This window comes from Macaca mulatta, chromosome 7 (assembly GCF_049350105.2).
Source record: "Macaca mulatta isolate MMU2019108-1 chromosome 7, T2T-MMU8v2.0, whole genome shotgun sequence".
Taxonomy (NCBI): Eukaryota; Metazoa; Chordata; class Mammalia; order Primates; family Cercopithecidae; genus Macaca; species Macaca mulatta.
The window spans coordinates 17,854,713-17,867,836 of NC_133412.1; the positions used below are offsets into that span (position 1 = coordinate 17,854,713).

The 13,124-nt window shown below is 44.4% G+C and overlaps 2 pseudogenes; one reads left to right on the forward strand and one right to left on the reverse strand.

Annotated features, from left to right (window-relative positions):
* Window positions 1-8,509: 8,509 nt before the first annotated feature.
* Window positions 8,510-8,602, forward strand: LOC114679814 (U6 spliceosomal RNA; annotated as a pseudogene).
* A 1,434-nt stretch (window positions 8,603-10,036) lies between these two features.
* On the reverse strand, window positions 10,037-12,067 carry LOC100429960 (large ribosomal subunit protein mL42 pseudogene; annotated as a pseudogene).
* Window positions 12,068-13,124: the final 1,057 nt, after the last annotated feature.

Below are 13,124 nucleotides of genomic sequence, written 5' to 3' on the forward strand. Positions count from 1 at the left end.
TTCCCACTAACAATGTATCAGGGTTCCAGTTTCTCTGCATCCTAGCAGGTTCTTGTTATTGTCTGTCTTTTTGATAAGAGCTATCCTAATGAGTGTTAAGTGTATCTCATTGTAGTTTTGATTTGCATTTCCATGATGGCTAGTGGCCATTTCCATATCTTCTTTGGAGTGATGTCTGTTCAGATCCTTTGCCCATTTTTTAATTGGGTTGTCATTTTATGATTGAGTTGTTAAAGTTCTTCATAAATTCTAGATAGCAGTCCCTTCAGGTATCTGATTTGCAAATATTTTATGCCATTCTGTGAGCTGTCTTTTCACCTTCCTGGTGGTGGTCTTTGAAACACCAAAATTTATAATTGTGATAAAGTCCAGTTTATCTATTTTTTTCTTTTGTCACTTGTGCTCTTGCCTATCCCAAGGTCACAAATATTATTCCTATGTTTTCTTCCTATATTTCTTCTAAGAAATATATGGTTTCTCCAAAGTAATGTGGGTTACAAAAAAAAAAAAAGAATAAAAGAAATATATGGCATGTAGGGTGTCAGATGGGGTCTAACTTCATTCCTTTGCAATTGGATATCCAGTCGTCCCAGCACCATTTGTTAAAAATACCATTTTTTCTCCATTCAGTTGTCTTGGCACTCTTGTTGGAAATCAATTAATCATAAATGTAAGGGTATATTTCTGGACTCACAATTCTATTCTATTGCTTTATGTCTATCCTTATGCCAGTACCACACTGTCTTGATTACTACGGTTTTATAGGAAGTTTTGAAATTAGGAAGTGTGAGCCCTCCAACTTTGTTCTTCTCTTTCAAGACTGTTTTGGCTATTGTGGATTCCTGGAATTTCTATATGAATTTTAGAATCAGCTTGTCAATTTCTACCAAAAAAATCCACTGTGATTTTGCTATAGATTGCATGGAATCTGTAGATCATTTTGGGGAAAACTGGCATCTTAACCATGTTACGTCTTCTGATCCATGAACATAGGATGGTTTTCCATTAATTTAGGTGTACACCTGTTTTTTAAATGTTACTGGGCAGGGAGCTAAAATATCCGATGGTTCTATTTATTTTCAAACAGTTGGGTACCTTGAGTAAAGCCCGTTAAGCATGTAGATGCCACTCAGCAAAACCTGAGGAGGACAGTCCCTACCTTTGCAGTACAGACAGTTGCTCAGCATAACTCAGAGGTGCTGCCACAAGCTGCTGGTTTTCTTTTCTTTTCTTTTCTTCTTTTTTTTTTGAGACGGAGTCTCACTCTGTCGCCCAGGCTGGAGTGCAGTGGTGCAATCTTGGCTCACTGCAAGCTCCGCCTCCCGGGTTCATGCCATTCTCCTGCTTCAGCCTCCGGAGTAGTGAGACTACAGGCGCCCGCCAGCCTCCACGCCCGGCTAATTTTTTATATTTTTAGTAGAGATGGGGTTTCACGGTGTTAGCCAGGATGGTCTCAATCTCCTGACCTTGTAATTCACCCGCCTGGGCCTCCCAAAGTGCTGGGATTACAGGCGTGAGCCACCGCCCCCGGCCTTTCTTTTCTTTTCTTTTTTTTGAAATGGAGTTTCGCTCTTGTCGCCCAGACTGAAGTGCAGTGGTGCGATCTCACACATTGCAACTTCTGTCTCCCGGGTTCAAGTGATTCTCCCGCCTCAGCCTCCCGAGTAGCAGGGATTACAGGCGTATGCCACCATGCCTGGCTAATTTTTATATTTTTAGTAGAGATGGAGTTTTCACCACGTTAGTCAGGCTGGTCTCGAACTCCTGACCTCACTTAGGTGATCCACCCGCCTTGGCCTCCCAAAGTGCTGGGATTACAGGAGTGAGGCACTGCACCTGGGCAGCTACTGGTTATCTGCTACAAGAAAAGGTGGGTAAGGGCTGGGCACGGTGGCTCACGTCTGTAATCCTAGCACTTTGGGAAGCTGAGGCAGGCGGATCACCTGAGGTCAGAAGTTCAAGACCAGCCTGACCAACATGGAGAAACCCTGTCTCCACTAAAAATACAAAATTAGCCAGGCGTAGTGGCACATGCGTGTAATCCTAGCTACTCAGGAGGCTGAGGCAGGAGAATTGGCTGAAACCGGGAGGCGGAGGTTGCGGTGAGCCGAAATCCTGCCATTGCACTCTAGCTGGGCAACGAGAGTGAAACTCCATCTCAAAAAAAAAAAAAAAAAAAAGGAAAAAGTGGGTAAGTCTCTCTGAATTTATTTTCCTTACCTGTAAAAAGGAAACAACCATAATTACCTCAACTACTTAGTAAAATTGTGTTGAACAAATTTTTTGAATTATAAAAACAGATAGGTAAACAATAGTTTATTAAATAGGACATAAAAAGGGTCAATAAGCAAATGAAAATATCTCAATATCAGTAGCCAACTGAGAAATGCAAATTAAAGCCACAGTGAAATACACACCCACCAGAATGGCTAAACTTAAAAAGACTGATACTATCAAGTCCTGACAAACACATGGAACAATTAGAACTCTCATTCATTGCTGGTGGGAGTGTTAAATGGGACAACCACTTTAGAAAACATATTGGCAGTTTTTAAAAATAATACTAACAGACATAACAGTAGTTCCATTTTGTGGTATTTACCCAAGATAAATGAAAATGTATATTCACAGAAAAGCTGTACATGAATGTTCATAGCTGTTTTATTCACAATAGCCAAAAACTGGAAACAAATATCAGTTGACAGGAGAATGGATAAATAAATTGTGGTATATCCAGAACAATTAAAGACAGGTCAATACTTTAAAAGAACAAATTATTGATACACATAACATGCATAATCTTAAAAATATTATGTTGAGTGAAAAAAGCCAGACACAAAAAGAGTATGTACTGTGTAACTGGATTTATGTAAAATTCTAGAATGGACAAAGCTAAGCTATAGGGACAGCAGATCAGTGGTTGCCTGGGGCTTGTGGGGGTGGGGCAATTGGCTGCAAAGAGGCATGAGATAACTTTCTGGAATGATGGAAAGGCTCTGTCTTCGTTGGAGTGGTGGTTACATGGGTGTATACCTTTGGAAAACTTCATCAAGCTGTTTTTTTGTTGTTGTTTTTTTTTTGGAGACTGGGTCTTGTTCTGTTGCCCAGTTTTTCTATAGCCTCGACCTCCTGGGCTCAAGCAGTCCTCCTGCCTCAGCCTCCTGTGTAGCTATGATTACAGGCATATGCCACTATGCCCAGCTATTTTTTAAATTTTTTGTAGAGGCAGAGTCACACTGCGTTGCCCAGGTTGGTCTCCAACTCCTGGGGCTCAAGCAGTCCCCTCACTCAGTCTCCCAAAGTGCTGGGATTACAAGCATGAGCTGCCATGTCCAACCAATCTGTTCTTTTTTTTTTTTTTTTTGAGATGGAGTCTCACTCTATTGCCCAGGCTGGAGTGCAGTGGCATGATCTCGACTCACTGCAACCTCTACCACCCAGGTTCAAGCAATTCTTCCTCAGCCTCCCGAGTAGCTCGGATTACAGGCCCCTGCCACTGCGCCCAGCTAATTTTTTTGTATTTTTAGTTGAGACAGGGTTTCATCATCTTGGCCAGGCTTGTCTTGAACTCCTGACCTCATAATACACTTGCCTTGGACTCCCAAAGTGGTGGGATTACAGGTGTGAGCCGCTGCGCCCGGCCAAATTTTGTAATTGTAAATTTAGATGGGGTTTCACCATGTTGGCCAGGCTAGTCTCAAACTCCTGACTTTAGGTAATGCGCCCGCCTCAGCCTCCCAAAGTGCTGGGATTACAGGCATGAGCCACCGTGCCCAGCTGAGCCCTCTTCTTCTAAAGTCTCCCCAAACTACGTTATGTGTCCTAAATTTTGAAAAAGTCCTAAATATTCTTTTTTTTTTTTTTTTTTTTTTTTTGAGACGGAGTCTTGCTCTGTAGCCCGGGCTGGAGTGCAGTGGCCAGATCTCAGCTCACTGCAAGCTCCGCCTCCCGGGTTTACGCCATTCTCCTGCCTCAGCCTCCTGAGTAGCTGGGACTACAGGCGCCCGCCACCTCGCCTGGCTAGTTTTTTGTATTTTTAGTAGAGATGGGGTTTCACCGTGTTAGCCAGGATGGTCTCGATCTCCTGACCTCGTGATCCGCCCATCTCGGCCTTCCAAAGTGCTGGGATTACAGGCTTGAGCCACCGTGCCCGGCCAAAGTCCTAAATATTCTAAAGCCACATTCTTTTAGACTTATTTCCAAGACCTCAGGGAGGCCTGCCAGTCCTTCTCAGGCCACCGTAACCGACCTGAAGTGTCCTCTTACCCAGAGCTCAGCTTTTTTGACCTCACCCTGACAGGCCACTGGGACCTTGCCCACTCCTCAGAGCTGACCCTGCCTGATACCCCTTGTTTCTCCCTTAAGCTTTGAGTGCAGAGACCCAGGACATTCAGTGCTCAGGGAATACTGGGTGGCTCTGGCCTGGGTTCTCCAAGCCTTAGAAGCCACCTGCCCACAATTTCTGGTCCACCCAAGGCCCGGGCCCTTGGGAGCTCATACTTTGGTGTCTCTCCTTAGATATAAATAAAATAGTGTCAATAATTACATATCTGTGTCCTTGGCTTTTTTTTTTCTCTCTCCATGACCTGCAAGTCACCCTGGATGGTGGCTGGGGTGGTTAGGCTCTACTGTTGTTTCCCACCGGGAGTGCGGACGAAAGGCCTCTTGAACACCTGTGAGCTGCCTGGTGCCTGCGTGGGCCCACTGCAGCCTCGCTTCACACAGCACGGGCTGTGTAGATCAGAGCCAGAGAAAGTTAAAGCTGCTCATGAACTAGGGATAAGCACCATTGACAGTGGTCACTGTCCTTCCGAACATTTTTTTCATGAAAATATGTGGGCTTGTTTATAAGTGTGTGTTGGGGGGTCATTTGTTTTTAACAGGCTGGGCTCATGCTCTTTCAGCTCAATAAATATTTATTGATTAGTTACTATATGCCAGGTACTGTTTTATATAACTGAAAATAATACTGTAACTTGTTTTTGCTTAAAAGCATAAAATCTTTCCACATCAGTACATAATGATCTCCATCATTATTATTAACAGTCACGTAGTATTCCATAGCATGGCAGTATCACAACTCTAGAATTTAACTAGTTTTAGACATTCAGATTGTCTCCATGTACTTTTCCATTACAAATAATGCTGCAGTGAATGCCTTTGTCATATGACCTTGTGCACATTTGTAATACTGACATTCGTAAATATTTCTAATAGACTCCTTTAAGGGAAACTGCTTAATTAGAGCAAGTGTACTGGCTGGGCGTGGTGGCTCACACCTGTAATCCCAGCATTTTCAGAGGCTGAGGCTGGCAGATTATCTAAGGTTAGGAGTTCAAGACAAGCCTGGCTAACATGGCGAAACCCCATCTCTACTAAAGGTACAAAAATTAGCTGGTGGCATTTGGCTGTAGTCCTGGCTCCTCAGGAGGCTGAGGAGGCGGAGGTTGCAGTGAGTGCCACTGCACTCCAGCCTGGGTGACAAAGTGAGACTCAGACTCATAAAAATAATAATAATAAAATAAAGTAAATATGCTGATTATTTTATTTTATTTTATTTTATTTTTTGAGACAGGGTCTTGTCAGAGCAGCAGTACACCCAGACAACAGCAGTACAGTGATGTGATCTCAGCTCACTGCAACCTCTGCCTCCCAGGTCAAATGATCCTGCCATCTCAGCCTTATAAGTAGCTGGGATTATAGGTGCAGGCCACCATGCCCAGCTAATTTTTGTATTTTTAGTAGAGACACGGTTTCACCATGTTGCCTAGGCTGGTCTTGAACTGCTTTTTTTTTTTTTTGCTTTTTTTTTTTTTCCTTTTGCGGCATAGTCTCACTCTGTTACCTAGGCTAGATTGCAGTGGCACGATCTCAGCTCACTGCCACCTCCGCCTCCCGGGTTCAAGCATTTCTCCTGCCTCAGCTTCCCGAGTAGCAGGGACTACAGATGTGGGCCACCACACCTGTGTAATTTTTATATTTTTAGTAGAGACAGAGTTTCACCATGTTGCCCAAGCTGATCTTGAACTCCTGATCTCAAGCGATCCACCTGCCTTGGCCTCCCAAAGTGCTGGGATTACAGGTGAGAGCCACCGCACCCCACCGAATGTTCTTAAATGTTGTACATAGATGCTATGGTTTGAATATTTGTACCCTCCAAAACGCTTGTTAAACTTAATCCCCAGTGTGGCGGTATTGGGAGGTGGGGCCTTTAAGAGGTGATTGGGGCCGGGCGCAGTGGCTCAAGCCTGTAATCCCAGCACTTTGGGAGGCCGAGACGGGCAGATCACGAGGTCAGGAGATTGAGACCATCCTGGCTAACACGGTGAAACCCCCCGTCTCTACTAAAAAAAACACAAAAAACTAGCCGGGCGTGGTGGCGGACGCCTGTAGTCCCAGCTACTCGGGAGGCTGAGGCAGGAGAATGGCGTAAACCCGGGAGGCGGAGCTTGCAGTGAGATCGCGCCCCTGCACTCCAGCCTGGGCGACAGAGTGAGACTCCGTCTCAAAAAAAAAAAAAAAAAGTGATTGGATAATGAGGGCTCTGCTCTCACAGATGAGTTCTTTCATTCATAAATTCATTGATTAATGGGTTACTATGGGAGGGGAGCTGGTGGCTTTGTAAGAAGAGGAAGACAGACCTGAGCTAGTACATGAGCATGCTCAGCCCGCCTCAGCGTGTGGTGCTGTGCTCTGCCCTTGGATGCTGCAGAGAGTTCCGACCAGCAAGAAGGCTCTCTCTGGATACAGCCCCTTGACCTCGGACTTCTCAGCCTCCATAAGAGTAAGAAATACGCTTCTTTTTGTTATAAATTGCTCAGTTTTAGATAATTCTCTTATAAGCAACAGAAAACAGACTAAGATACTGGGTATCGAGATTGTACCCATTCATTCTGCTAGTACTAGTGTACAAGAAGGCCCTTTCCCCTACTCCCTGTGGCCTATCTTCACTAATTTTGTCAATTTGATAGATAAAAATGGGCAATAATCTTTTCAGCAGAAATCAGCCTCAGCAGTCGATACTGACTGAGCAGTTTACAACCTTCAGCACAGGGCACTTCTAGAGTGTAAACTGAGAGAGGCGAAGCTCTGGCCACTCTCATGGGGGAAGATTTGGATTTGGCTAACACTTGTGCCGTCCGTCATGTACGTTCACACACTTGGTCTTCTTTCTCCCTCATAACCACCTTCTAAGGTAAATATCATTGTCTCATTTTTTCAGATGAGGAGACAGGCCCAGAGAGACTAACTTCCCTAAATCAAAAAGTTAAGAAGTAACAGCCCGGGGTAAGGGGAGTCTGAGAGTGAAGGGAAGAGTAGCAGAGGCAAGGCCATCATTAACCCTGGAATTTGTGTGGAGCCAGGGCTGGGTCTCAAGGCCAGGCCAGACCAAGGGAGGAGTGGAGGAGGAAATGATATGAAATTCTTTGCCATGGGCTGCAGACTGTGGAATCTGTTTTGCCTGTGCTGAGGGCTTGTCCTGGTTGGGCATGAGGTAGAGGCTGCAAAGAGTCCAGAGCCCTCAAATCCAGGGAGGGGAAGGCCCCAGGTCTGGTAATGCAGAAGGCCTGAGGAGAGAGTGGGCAGGGATGTTACCCTGCTGACGTCGGAGGTGTGTAGGAGTCGATTATACGGAGCAGGCCTTGTCCACAAGCGAATGGGGAACTTCTTCCATCCTCCTAGCTGGCCTGCCCAAAGCCCTTAGCACAGATCCCATTTCTCAAAAAACTATTTAAAAAAGGAAAAAGAAAAAGGAAAGAAAAGTAAAAGAAAACCCCTAAACAGTCCTCTTTGCATAATGGTGGCTCTGAGCCTGGAAGTTCCAAGGACAGACTTGTGTCTCATCACCTCTGGCTCCAGCATGTGCTAAGTGGTCCTCAGCGCTCAGCATTCTGAAGAAATATTTTCAGCAGTCTCTGGGTGGGGACCCAGTAGGCAGCTAAGTGCCTTTCTCTGGAGATTCTGTTCCCCAGTGAAGGTCAGCTCAAGTGGACAGGCTTCCAGGGTCACAGAAACCTCTGTGGACCCACACGTACAGGAGAAGCAGCCGCTCTGCAGGGTGGCTTCATCTCAGCCCCTTTTCCCACACAATCTTGGTGCACAATATGCTACTCTGTGCCAGGGGTCTTAAAGGGAAGCTTAACACATGGCGGCATCACTGGAGTGGTGATTTGCCAGTGTTTTCAGATGACAGAGGGCCAAAGAATACAGAAAAGGGCCTTGCATCCTGAACCTGGTGAAATTGTGGCCCAGGATCACAGGAAAAGAACACACATTTCCTCAGCCTTTTTAAATGAGAAAATAGTACAAATAATGGAGACTCTATTCTTTGGTTGGTTATGTGTTTATTCTTAGGAAATGCATTTATATGCAGAGAGAAAAAGAGGGAGAGAGAGAGCAAGCACGTGCAAATGTGGTAACATCAGTGAATCTGGGTAAAGAGTATTTGGAAATTCCTGGTACATTCAACTTTTCTGTAAATTTGAAATTGTATCAGAATAAAAAGCAAGTATTCTCTTCCTCAGTGCATGCACTAAAATTGGAACATACAGAGATTCGCACGGCCCCTGCGCAAGGATGATCAGATGGGTTGGATGTTTTGTCCCTTCCAAATCTCATGTTAAAGTGTGACCTCAGGCCAGGCGTGGTGGCTCACGCCTGGTAATCCCAGCACTTTGGGAGGCTGAGGTGGGTGGATCACCTGAGGTCAGGAGTTCGAGACCAGCCTGGCCAACATGGTGAAACTCCATCTCTACTAAAAATACAAAAACTGGGTCAGGTGTGGTGACACATACCTGTCATCCCAGCTACTCGAGAGGCTGAGGCAGGAGAATCACTTGAACCTGGGAGGTGGAGGTTGCAGTGAAAAAAGATTATGCCACTGCACTCCAGCCTGGGCAACAAGAGCGAAACTCCATCACACACAAAAAAAGTGACCTCCAATGTTGGAGGTGGGCCTAATGGGAGATATCTGGGTCGTGGGAGCGGCTGCCTCATGAATGGCTTGGTGCTGTCCTCATGGTAGTGAGTGAGCTGTCACTCTGAGTTCACGTGAGCTCTCTCTCTCTCTCTCTGGTTGTTTAAAAGAGCCTGGCACCTGCTCTCTCCCGCTTTCTCTCTCTCTCTCTCCCTCCTGCTTGGTCCCTCTCTTGCCATGTGACACACTGGGTCTGCTTTGCCTTCCACCATGATTGTAAGCTTCCTGAGGCCTCACCAGCAGCAGATGCTCGTGCCATGCTTCTCATACAGCCTGCAGAACCATGAGCCAAATCAACCACTTTCCTTTATATATAAATTGCCCAGTCTCACTCAGGTCTTCCGTTTTTTTGTGTGTGTGGTTTTTTTGTTGTTTTTTTTGAGACAGAGTCTCACTCTGTCACCCAGGCACAGTCTTGGAACACTGCAACATCTGACTCCCAAGCTCAAGTCATCCTCCCACCTTAGCTTCCTGGGTAGCTGGGATTACAAGCGTGTGCCACCATGCCCGGCTAATTTTTGTATTTTTTGTAGAGACAGGTTTTGCCATGTTGCCCAGACTGGTCTTGAACTCCTGAGCTCAAGCAATCCACCCATCTCGGCCTTCAAAAGTGCTGGGTATGCAGGCATGGGCCACCGCGCCTGGCCAGACATTCCTTTAGAGCAATGCAAAGTGGACTGATACAGATGACATGCAAATTTGTGAAGTGTTCCATATTTTTTACTACATGTTCTCATTTATAAGTGGGAGCTAAATAATGTGAACACATGAACATAGAGTGTGGAATAGTAGACACTGGAGACTTGGGAGGGTAGGAGGGTGGGAGGTGGGTGAAGGATGGGAAATCAGGGGGTACAATGTGCATTATTTAGGTGATGGCTACACTAAAAGCCCAGATTTCACCACTGTGTAATATATCTATGTAATAAAACTCCACCTGTATCCCTTAAATTTATATTTTATATGTATATATATGTATGGGTTTTTTTTTTTTTTTTTTTTTTTTTTTTGAGACAGAGTCTCACTCTGTTGCCCAGGCTAGAGTGCAGTGGTGGGATCTCGGCTCACTGCAACCTCCGGCTCCTGGATTCAAGTGATTCTCCTGCCTCAGCCTCCTGAGTAGCTGGGATTACAGGTGGGGGCCACCATGCCTGGCCAAATTTATATTTTTAAAAAGTAACAAAAAGATTTACAAAAACCAGAGGAGCATTTTTAGGTAAATTAATCTTCATTCCCACAAGACTAGCACAAGAATGGGTTTACATTTTGCATAGATTTTGATTTTTGTTGTTGTTGTTTGAGACAGGGTCTTGCTCTGTCACCAAGGCTGGAATGCAGAGGCATGATCACCGCTCACTGCGGCCTCAACCTCCTGAGCTCAAGCAGTCCTCCTATCTCAGCCTCCCAAGTAGCTGGCACCACAGGCACATATCACCATGCTTGGCTAATTTTTTTTTAGAGATGGGGTCTATGTTGCTCAGGCTGCTCTCAAACTCCTGACTCAAGCAGTCCACCCACCTCAGCCTCCTAAAGATTTTGTGGGGTTTTTTTTAAATATGAAAAGATATGTTATTATTATTATTAGTGCATATACCACATTGCACTTTCTCCAATGGCAAATGAGGCAGAGGGTAATATTTCTCTTTAATTCCCTAAGAACCTCAATATCATCTGTCTTCTGGAGGATTCAGTTTCTTCTGACATCTGTGATATTGTCCACGAAGATACCAACTGTACTTAGTATAAATAACATTTTGCTAAGTTGTTCTATTAGGGGTTCTCGCTCAAGGTGTTCACTTTTTTCTTCTCTAGTTTTCAGCTCTTGACCATGTGTTTCTTCATTATTATACACAGGATCTGGTCAAGGGATAGATTTTGTGCGTTCATATGGATGTCTGTAGAAGGATAGTAACATACTATTGTCCTGGCATCAGTTGTCAAAGCAAAGTCTACTTTGCAACTGTAGTCATCTGGAAAAGTGGAGTATGTAGATTTATGGCAAACATAAGGCTCCATTTTGGATTGAAAATAAATGTTTCCAGATAGTTCCCTTTGATATCACCCATCTTACTGCTGCTACTGCCATGTAGCAAGATGCTTATCAGGTAGTATGAAAAAAGATGCTTCAAAGAGAATCTGCTTTTAAAATCTGCTTCTGGGCACATCAGTTTTCATCCCTGCTTAACAGCTCCTCACCATGAGCCCATCATCTTCTCTCTTTATTTTTGCATAGATCTTAAATTATTTTTACTCAGTTGTAATCATGGACAAATTTGTAGTCTGCTTTTTTTCACCTAACATTAGTTATAAACTGTTTTCCATACTGCTGCATATTCTTTGTAATTATCATTTTAATGATTTATAATTTAATTTTTTTACTTGATTTTTTTTTTTGAAAGAGAGAGTCTCACTCTGTCACCCAGGCTGGAATGCAGTGGCATGATCACAGCTCACTGCAGCCTTGACTTCCCGGATTCAGTTGATCCTCCCACCCCAGGCTGGCGCATGCCACCAGGCCTGGCTAATTTTTTTGTATTTTTTATGGAGGGGGGTTTCACCATGTGGCCCAGGCTGGTCTCAAACTCCTGTGCTCAAGCAATCCTCCTGCCTCAGCCTCTCAAAGTGTTGGGATTACAGGCATGAGCCATCGCACCTAGCCAATTTATAATACTATATATCATAATTTATATTCTCCTGTTGGTGGACATGTAAGAGGAAGAGGATACTGGTTCATCATGAGCTCTGTACCAGGTGCTGCCCACCGCAGGCTATATATGGGCATCATCTTGTTTGACCCTCATGATCCTGCTATGCCCCAGGCTCTGTTCTAGTTTTGGGAACACATCAGCAAATTAAATAGACAAAATGGAACTTACATTCTAGTAGGGGTCGTGGTCGGCGGGAGATGTACAATCAAAAGTATACATAATGCTGAAGAATTAAATGTGGAAGGAGTTTAAATTTTGAAAGTTTGCTATACATACTTTTCCTGCATTATTATTATTATTTTATTTATTCACTTATTTTAAGATGGAGTCTCCCTCTGTTGCCCAGTGCAGTGGCGTAGAGTGCAGTGGCGTGATCTCAGCTCACTGCAACCTCTGCCTCCTGGGTTCAAGTGATTCTCCTGCCTCAGCTTCCTGAGTAGCTGGGACTACAGGTGTGCACTACCACACCCGGCTAATTTTTGTGTTTTTAGTAGAGACGGGGTTTCACCATAGGGCCAGGCTGGTCTCGAACTGCTGACCTTGTAATCCACCCACCTCAGTCTCCCAAAGTGCTGGGATTACAGGCGTGAGCCACTATGCCTGGCCATTGTCCCCCATTATTATAAAGAGTTTTCAGCACGTTTTTTAAAAAGGATATGCATAATAAATAAAAAAGTATGTATTCTATTATAAGATGCCAAATAATATGGAAAAACAGCAGAATAAGGAGAGTAACAAGTGCAGGAGGAGGGAGTGTTTTCATTTGAAATAGAGTAGTTGGGGTAGACCACACCGAGAACGTTTGAGCAAAGACTTGGAGGAGATGAAAGCAATCCCTGAATAACACATGAACAAATCAAATGACTTTTTCAATACATTCTAACTATGCCGTTAGGAAGCAGGCATTAGAAGGGCTAAGATCCCACGAGGGGCTGGTGAAACTTGTATATATCTACATCATTGGCTAAAATATAAATCAGCCCAGTTCTTTTGTGAAGCATTATGTCAATTCACACAGCCATTTAAAATATTAATGTCTTTTGACCTGGTAATCCCACTCCTGGGAATTTGTCCTAAGGAAATTTTTGCAAAGAGGAGAAAAGGCTCTATGTGGAAAGATCACTGCAGCAGTATCCATTTGTCTTAGTCAGGTCTAACCTTAGTCAGGTTTATTTCTCACAGTTCCGAGGTTGGAGTCTGAGATTTGGGGACCAGCAGGGTCCAGTTCTGGGAGAAAGCCCTCTTCTGGGTCTCCAGCTGTATTAGCCCATTCTCATGCTGCTATAAGAACATACCAGAGACTGGGTAATTTATAAAGGAAAGAGGTTTAATTGGCTCACAGTTCGGCATGGCTGCGGAGGCCTCAGGAAACTTACATTCATGGCAGAAGGGGAAGCAAATACGTTCTTCTTCACAGGGCAGCAGGAAGGAGAAGAATG